Source organism: Berghia stephanieae, unplaced genomic scaffold (genome assembly GCF_034508935.2).
Source record: "Berghia stephanieae isolate SIO BIC M18660-M18661 unplaced genomic scaffold, UCSD_Bste_1.3 scaffold2580, whole genome shotgun sequence".
In the NCBI taxonomy this organism is placed as follows: domain Eukaryota; kingdom Metazoa; phylum Mollusca; class Gastropoda; order Nudibranchia; family Aeolidiidae; genus Berghia; species Berghia stephanieae.
In genome coordinates, this window is record NW_027623712.1 from 1 (window position 1) to 9,453 (window position 9,453).

Here is a 9,453-nt window from a genome sequence, read left to right on the forward strand (position 1 = left end):
GGGAGATCAGATTTTTAGTTTGCTTGCCCAAGAAAGGTCATTGGTCCTTTTTCACATCGTTTCACTGCCTCGAGCACGCAGTTTTCCCCCCTTTGGGCAAAAAATTTTTAAATTTTCAAGTTCAACAGTGCCCGGGCTTTCCCGGGTGACCCGAGAAGTTTGATCGACCTTTATTTAAAAAAAAAAATTTTAAATTTTTTACTCATTTTTAAGTTTTATTTATTTGAATTTAAAACAGTGAGACGTCAAAATATATTCCCTTGTGTATTTCTTGTACGTAGCAATAGGACCCGAGAAAACGACAAACCAACAAAATTTTAAAAAAAAGATAAAAAAAAAAAAAAAAAGAAGAACAACGTTATAGTTTAGGTCTTGAATTTTTTTAAGGGACTCAGGGAGAGAAGGGGTGGGGGTGGGGTGGGGGTGGGAAAGATTAGAGAGAGAGAAGAGTAAGAAGAGAAGAAGAGGAGGAAGGAGAGAAGAGAGAGAGAGAGAAGAGGAGGAGAGAGAGAGAGAGAGAGAGGGGAAGGTTAAGGACTGCTTTGTAGTTTTTGTACTCGTTTTATTTTTTCCTTTGGTTCCTATCCTTATTTATAAGTTAAACTTGGAACATTTTTGGGTTAGAAAATAGGGCGTGAGCAGAAAGGAAGTGACTCTACTTTCCTTAAAGGATTTTTTTTTTTAAAGGGTTTTGAGGCGCTTATATAACATTGAGGTCTTTTTTAGGGCTAGTAGAAGGAATAAAGGGGATCCCAAAATAAAAATAAAAAAACTTTTTTACAAGAATGTTTAGAGAAAAAAATAACCAGCCCTACAATTCAAAGGTCGGGGACTGTTTTTGAAAAAAAAGATCTTGCGGAAAAGAAGACAAGGTCAAATTTGCCCGGGGCGAAGCACAGCCGTACTCGAGGCCAGTGTCATGTGAAAAAAAAAAATAAAACCTTATTTGGGGGCAAGCAGTACTAAAATTGATCTCCTTGGGAAAAATTAAACGGTTTTGATAATCACAAAATATTATATAGGACTGGGAAAAAAATAATAAAATGTTTTTTAAATTAATTCGAAACATATTCTCTTGTGGCCAATTTTGGGCCCAAAAAAGCCCGGCTAATGGCTATCTCGCAGCACGGGAAGAATCTCGTCAATGTTTTTATAAATCGGTTTCGAGAATTGAGATTATTTCAAGCACCCTGTTTTTGAACAACTCTCAATCAAAATTTTCCGAGAGTAAAAAAACACTGTAAATTTAATTAAGCCGTTGAATTGCTATAAATTTTTTTCTTGTGCATTTTTGATGATGCCTCTAAAGGCTCCGTATCAAAATCGTCACTTGAAATAAGGTAAGTTTGACGTAATTGGCCCCTTTTTAAAATTTTTTATTTCCGGGGGACTGAATACACAGCTGTGTTTTCAGTCCACTTGTGGGCTGAAACACGTTCCAAATGAGAATAGTAGAAGCCTCCCGGGCTCAAAAATTAGCCTTGTCCCCCCCCCCCCCTCACGTAGTGTTTTCCAGGTTTGGCAATTTTCCCCAAATTGTGGGATTTTTTATCTCGCTTGGGGGGGAAATAATGACCTGGGGGATGGTGGTTTTTATTGACGGATTTTTGTGAGTATAAAAAAAAAGAAATGTTTAGAAATGCAGTCTAATTATTTCTTTTTTTCCCCCTTTAAAGTACTTTTGGGGAGGACCTAGTGTGAGTGTACCTTTTGGCCTAGATCTATATTACACAACCTAAACAAACAATTCCGACAGTCAACTCCCGCTCAACAAACTTAACTCCGAATTTTCAAAAGCTTTTTTTAAAAAAAAACAGTTTAAATTTAATAGCGTTTTGTAAATCCTTTTTTTTCTGAGACAATACACTATTGTTTATTATAAGTGATTTTAAATCAAAAGGTGGATTTTTGGGGGAAAAGTCCAGTGAAGCAGGATAAAGTTGGGGGATTTCTGGCATAAAATTGGGTGGAATTTTGCAAAAACACCCGGGAACACGCAGAAAAAGCCAGCAGACGCAAATTCAAAGCTCGAACGCGAAATCTTTTTTTTTCCCGAAACGAAAACTTTTTACTTTTGATAATAATTGATGATTATTATGTTTTGGAAACTTCACCATGAATAGTTGATACACGTATGGTAGGTCGATTATTATATCTTTGTTTCCTTTTGAAAATAAACCTCATCCCCTCGCCTGCGAAGTTACAATTCCTTCCAGTCAGCAGTGGGGGCTGGGATTCCGACTTTTTCAGGGTAATCCTCCCCCCTTTACCCCCCCCCCCCCCCCCAAAACCAAAAAAAAAAAAACAACAAAAAACAAAAACAAAAAACACGGGAAAACCTTCCCAAATAAGCTACTACATCCCATTTTCCCTTTTTTTTAAAAAAGTCCCCCCCCCCCCCTCCCAAAACCCCCCCAAACTAGAACTGCCCCGGGGGTTTACCAATACTTGCTTCTTTAACTTTACCAATAAATTCGTTTTGACAAAAAAAATAAAAAAAAATTTAAGGGTTTTAAAACCGTCAAAAGCTTTTTTAAGATTTAAAGTTTGCATTTGTTTTTCTATCAAAAAAAAATTCGGTATTGGACAATTTCCTTTATGAAAATTTTAAAAATTTTGTTTGGAAAATTTTAAACGAAATTTTTCATTGGGCATTCCTCCCGAAATCGTTTGGGGGCTTACGGCTGTTTACCAAGGTGCCGTCGGAAAGAAAACAAAGGTTTTTTTTATAAGTTTTTTTGAGGGTTAAAAATAAAAGAAAAAAATGGGCCCTAATTCGTTTGGGGGAAAGCGAGACTCTGTTTTGGGGTGTGTGTGGTGTGGTTTGTTGTATGTGTTAGTGTGGTGTCTCTTTTTTTTTTTTTTTTTTTTTGGAGTGCCCCACATACAAAAGGGAACGGGGGATCTAGCCCCCAGGGTCTACGTAAAACGTAAACGGTTTAAACCCTTGTTAAAAACAAGCAATTTTAAAAAAAAAACAAAACAATTTTAAAAAACCCAAAAGGGGGAGAATTTTCCCCTTTCCCCTTTCAAACCCCCCAAACTTTCCCGACTTTTCCCCAAAATTTTCCTTTTTAAAAAACCCAAACTTTTGGGGATTTATAGTTTAATTGAAGCCCGGGGTTTAAATATACTTTTCACTGCCTCTTGAGGAAAAAGATTTATTCGCTAAGCAATCTGGAGAAAAAAATCTGTGTCAGAAAAAGGTTAAAAATTTTCAAAAAGTACGCCCCGTGAACACCGTTTAAACAATCCTTTGATCTACGAAACCAAAAAAACCCATTTTTCTTTCCCCTTTTTTACAAAAATTCGCCTTGCAGCCCCCATTTTTTTCATGCTCCCGCTGTTCTCCCCAATTTTTGCCCGTGATCTGTTGATGTTACCCATTCATTTTTCCCCCTAGGGAGCTCATTTTTCCATAGGGGCAGTTCTCTTCCTCTCCTTTCTTCCTGGGAGTTCATTCCATATGGCAGTTCTCTTCTATCTTAAAAGGGCTTCTTTCGTATTAAACCCCACTCCCCCCATTGGAAATCTGTTGACAGCTGCATGGTCATGGTGAAACTTTTTTCCCACTAACCCTTTTTGCTTCATCTTCTTTCGCTGAGTTCGGTCATGGTGGGACGCCTTGGATCCTTTTCCTGTTTAAATTTCGGGGTTTTTGGAAGCAGGGCTCTCCGAATGGGGGGGATTGAAATCCCAAAGCCAGCTGAGGGAGGACTGGAACGGCAGTTGTTTCAATTTACCAGAAAAAAAATGTAAAACGAGACATACCTTTTAAATCATATTTAATTTTTTTTTTCCAACAAAGACAACCTGTTAATGCCAGGTATCATTTACCCTGATATGGTGAATGAGTTAAGACCTTTTTCAAGGACTCAACATGCACCGATGGGCTCGAACCCCAGCCCATCCATCTGAAAGCGAGTGTCATACCACTCGACCACATCCGACGAAAGTGATCGGGCAGGTATTATGTAGCTCCATGGTCCTTTTTGGCGTGGCAGGTGTAATTATTCTTTACATTGTTGTTTAACTTACACTATTTATGAATTTTTTTTGACGACTCACTTGAAATGTTGTGACTGATTCTACTTTTTTTTCAAAATTTTTAAAAAAAAGGTAATGGCTTTCCGTACAAAAAAAATTTGGGTTTGAAACTTGTTTAATCTAACTAATCGAAACAATCACCATAAACGAAAACATTGGTAATGATCAGGACAACAATACTTATAAACTAAACTTTTCATAAAAATTTTTCATTAAGTTTCATGAATGTCCGAAAAATAGAGAGTTTGATGCAATGCATTTAAAATTTCGAAATGCAATGAAAAGTGGAGTTATTTTTTTGTAGCAAATCAATAGACAAGAAAATAGACAAACGCAATTTTTTTACAATTAAAGGCAATTTTAGATTTTTAAGAAATCTAGTGTCTCCAAGGAACAAAAAGAAATTGAAATTAGAAGAATTTTGGGGCCACCCTTAGAAAGTCCGCAATGAACCAAAACCTTTGAAAACGTTCAGGAACAAAATTTGACTGCGACAGTCAAGGAATCTTAAATTTAGGACAACCCAGAAGAACACTTTGTTGTCTAGTGGGGGGCATCAATGAAAAAGAACAACCCGCTCCTGTCTGAGCCCGATCTTACATTTCAGAAAGCAGTCCAATAGCCAAAGCGTAATCCCATCGAAACTGGGGCAAAAAACGTTTTTCTCCAACCGAAAAAACTACCCATTTCGTTACCAGCGGGATACCAAAAACCCAAAAACAAAAATCGAAGCACAAACGTTCATCACAAACCCAAAGCTACAACAAAACGTTGTGGGCACCAGGACAGGGGGGCCCATGACCTGCTCAATGCCTTCCAACTAATGTTCTGATCTAAAAACCCCTTTCTCTTCCTACTGCCAAAGGGTAGGACGGGAATTTTTAATGGTGGACAAATGGTTTTATCTGATCCACTGAAGATGAGGGTGTAGGGGTTCCTCCCCAAAATTGGGAAAGGGCGGGTCACCATGTATTTAAAAGGGATTAGATTTATAGTAAATCTAGAATCATTTTCTCGTTTTTCTGGTTTGCTTCTGTGGCAAGGAAAGGCAGTTTGATAAATGCGGGTGGGGCCACCCAAATGGGCAAACACAGGAGTGAAATGTTGGTTTACTTAGAGGACTGTAGCGGTTTTTTCATTGAAGGCGGGGTTCGGAAGCCCTGAAATTTGGGGCATTATTTTTTTTGTGAGTCCCAATAGTGGAAAAAGATTTAAGGCTGATTTCAATTTTCCTAGAAATGAAAAAGCTCTTTCCTTTTCCCCTATGTAAAAAAGCTGCTTTGTTTTGACAACTTCTTTTGAAGAGGGTTTCGTGCCCGAGATTTTCAGAGCACAGCACCAAGGATTGTTATGGCAATTAAGATGGCATTTTCATTGTGACAGGAAACAAATGGTGTGGGCAGTCCAAGTTGAAAAAAAAACGTAGGCCAGCAAACAAAATTCATTACTTTTCAAGATATTTTTAAATTTAGTTTTAAATATATGTTTTCAGATGTGATTGCAAAAAATGTTGGAAAAAAAGTCATAGATCGGGGAAAAAGTTTATTAAAACTAATTTTTCATTTTTTAATTTTTGATTTGTAGATCATGAAAAGCTTTTAATTATGTAAACAAAAGATGTGTTTTTTTTTTTTTTTTTTTTTTTACGATATGACATAAACGTTACTTTTAAATTTATTCATAAAACTTTCCCCGTTTTTACTCCGGACAAGGGGTTAGTTTTAGAGGTTTTTTCTTGGTACGGATGGATATGGGGGTGGTTAAACTAAATTTTCTGCTCATTGTTTCCTTCTTTTGGGTTGACAGTGTTTTTTTCTACCCAGTTTGCCCGGAAATCTCAACTCCAGTGGGAAAAAAAATTTTTTGGAAAAGGTTTAAAAACAAAATCACCCGAAAAATATGCATAATATTAAAATTCATTTATCTCATTTTAAAAGAAAACTTTTTTTAAAAAAATTAAATTTTTTTGGGGGCTTTTTCCCTTTTTCCCAAAAAAATTAATTCTGATACTTTATTAAAAAGGATTTTTCACCTAATAAAAACAAACAGCCTTCTGTCCCCTTTCATCAAACCCTATCTCAAACTGTTTAAAACAATACATTTATTCTTCACACCAGCCGAAAAATAACCAAAATAAAGTGTCTGGAAGAAGTCAACCCAAAATGTTCCATTTTCCCCCCCTTATTTTACTTTTTTTAAAAAAAATTTTTTTCCTTTTCCTCCTCCTCCTCCCCTCTTTTTCCTTTTTCTTCTTATTATTTTTTTTTCTTCTTCTTCTTTTTCTTCTTTTTTCTACTTCTACTTTTCTCTTTCTGGAAAACAAATAACAGACCCACATTAAGGGGTCTACTTCTGAAAACAGCATTGTTGCCAAATTTTTGTTAAATTTGATATTTAAAAAAAAATATCGCCAAGCTGCCTGCAATGGGCTAGGGAAAATCACACTGGACTGTGAATCATTTTCCCGCTCACTGATTCTCCAGAAAATTTCATCTTGTTTTGAAAGCTGTTTTATTTGAATAAAGCATCCTCACCTTTTTGTGGTTTTTCGAAGCCCTCCATTTGGGCATTCTGTATGCCTGGATGCTTGAAAGCATGATCAAAACTTTGACGTTAAAAAATTTTTGAACTCTTTCATTGTCGGGCCAATTGCAATGAGAAAACTCTCTAAAGTCAATGCGGCAAAATGTAAATGATTTTTTTAATATTTTTTAATAAAAAACTTAAATTTCAAAATTTTTATTCTCCACAAATACTGTTGACATGACATACAAAAATTCATAACCATTTATACAGGTGAGAAAATTAAAGACAAAAACAAAAATTATTAAACATAAAAATGGTAAATCTATTCACTACAAAAAATAAATTTTACATTATGCCATTTTTTAATAAAAAATTTTGAATATTTTACAATCTGTATACAAACTAAATCGGGTTCCATTTTGATGAATCATCAAAATGTTTGTAATTTGTTGTAAAAACTTTTTCTGTATCTACACTGTTGAACTTTTAAAATTGAGGTGATTTTTTTCCCAATTCAGGGGTGCCCCCTTTTTTGGTTAAAGCCGAAAAATTGGCCTTTTGAAAAATTTTTTAGATCATTTTGTTTATAAAATTTTTTTTTTAAAGGGGAAATTATTATTTTTAAAGGCAAAAATTTAAGGGGAGGAGATGGAATTTATCCTTTTTATGATTTAAGGGGAAACGTCGACCCAAATATGACTTTTTTCCACCACTCGAAACTTGTAAAGGGATTCGTCCACAAAGGGACCAACATCAATCTTTGGGTTTTAAAAGTGTTTTTTTTTTTTTTTGACCCTCCTGTTTCTAAGCCCAATGGGTGTGTGGTGGTCTGTAAAATCTGGCAGAAAAAACCCTGTTAAGACTAAACAAATGTAGCAAAGCAATTTTTCTGTCTTTTTTAATTCTCCTCCTAGGACTACTTTTTACCATTATAATTACAAAATTTTTAGGTTTATTCCCATCTTCCCAGAACCAAAACAAGCACGACTGACAACTTCCAGCACTATCACAGTCCTCATCAGAATTTTGAAGATTTTTAAATTCCGAAACACAGAAAGTTGGCCCATTAAAAGATCTTTAGGGAGGGGTAAATGTTTTTGATTCTTGCTGAACTTACCCCTACCCACCCTTTTTGGTCTTAGCCCAGTCAAAACAACACAAAATCTCTTAGTCATCAGATCTGTCTAAAAATTACAGCCTCTTGTTGTTAGGCTTTTTTTAAAAGCCCCTAAAATTTTTCTTTATTCCCGATGGTGTAAGATTTCTATTGGCAGAGATTGAAAAAACCCCCAAGATTTTTGGGAAAAATTAAAAATTTGAAGGGAGTAGCCATTGGCAAAACAAAGCTCATTAGACTGTTTTCCCCAATGATTGAATCTCAAAGAGTGGCAGTGTCATTTAGGGGGCAAAACAAAAAAAGTTTAAAGTTCCTTTTTTGAAGGAATGCATCACTGCGACACGTACAAAACTTTTCATTCCTAGCAGGCCATTTCCAACCTTTTCCATTTACTTTTACTCCAAGCAACATTAAAACTTTTGGGTGTACTTTTTTTGCAGGGAAGAATGATTTTTAAAGTTTTTTCAAAAATCTTTACACAAATTTCCATTAAAATGGAAGCGTAAAAAAGCCAGACGAACGGCTAATCAATTTTTACAGGAAGGGGGGAAATAAAAGAGAAAAATTTTGAAATCGGCTCCCCCACTTTTTGGGTTGTTAGAAAAGTGAAAGGGGTGTTTGGACAGTGTAAATGACACCACAGTTTCTGTACGAGGGAAAAGGGACCCCTCCTTGTTGTCTCCGGATTCTAAGGGAAAAACAGCAGCTCATGTTTTAGTGTTTTGGAAAGATGTAAGGGAGGTACGGGTTAGGGGTGGCAGTTTACTTGGGGCTGCCTCAGGTAATCTTTCCAGGGACTATATGTAAAAAGGGGGATTTATTTTGAGGATGTGAAAATTCACCCCCGGGTGCAAGCCAAGTTTTAACCAAACATTGATAAAAGGGATTTTTGTGGGGAGGTAAAGGAAGCATTTTTTCCATTTCATATTCCCAATAACCCCTTTCAGTTGATATCTTCCCTTTTTCTTTTTCAAAAATGGCTTTGCCCAAAGATTCGTGGTTTGACACCCATCCACAAGATACAGAATTTTCAGAATCCTTTCTCAATCCTTTGAAAAAAAATTAAAATTTTTCGGGGATAGGGGCCAGGGCCCCAACAATGTAAGGGAGTTCCTTGAGTACAAGTTTGGAAAGAATGTGATAGAGAATCCTCGTACCTAAACTTACAGTCACCTATTTTAGAAATTTTTTTCTATATGTGGGGCTATACTCGGACTGTTGTTTTTTCATATATAGCAAATTTCTTCCTATTTCCTTTTTTTTTTTTTATTTTTTTTCACCCACCCACCTATATTTTGAGTATCAGTGTATATCTAAACCTGGGATGAGTTTTTTGAATATTTTTAGTTTACCCGCTTAAACGCACACTCTGCTTTATTAGGGGACCACAAGCGAAAATTTTTAAAAATTTAGCTATCTAAAAAGAGTTAAACCACGAAAGTGCTTTGAAATTAATGAAAACACAAAAAAATTTGAAAACCGTCAACAAAAAATGAAATATATAAAATGAATTTATTGAACTTACAATTTTTTTCCCCCATATTCCGGGTTTCGCATTTTTTTTCCCACTTTATGACGCCATAAACAAAAAAGTTGGGTTAAAAACATTTAAAATAAACATTTTTTTGATAAACGCAATCATAAAACAAAAAAAAAAAGATTTAAGATGAAAAAACAAAGAACTTAAATGAAACCACCTCAAATATACAAAACACATCAAAAAATAAAAAAAAAGGGGAAATATAGGTCCAGGGTTTTTCCCA

General features: G+C 35.4%; 1 pseudogene; it reads left to right on the forward strand.

The window, feature by feature from the left end:
* Positions 1–8,321: 8,321 nt before the first annotated feature.
* Positions 8,322–8,888, forward strand: LOC144961476 (ribitol 5-phosphate transferase FKRP-like; annotated as a pseudogene).
* Positions 8,889–9,453: the final 565 nt, after the last annotated feature.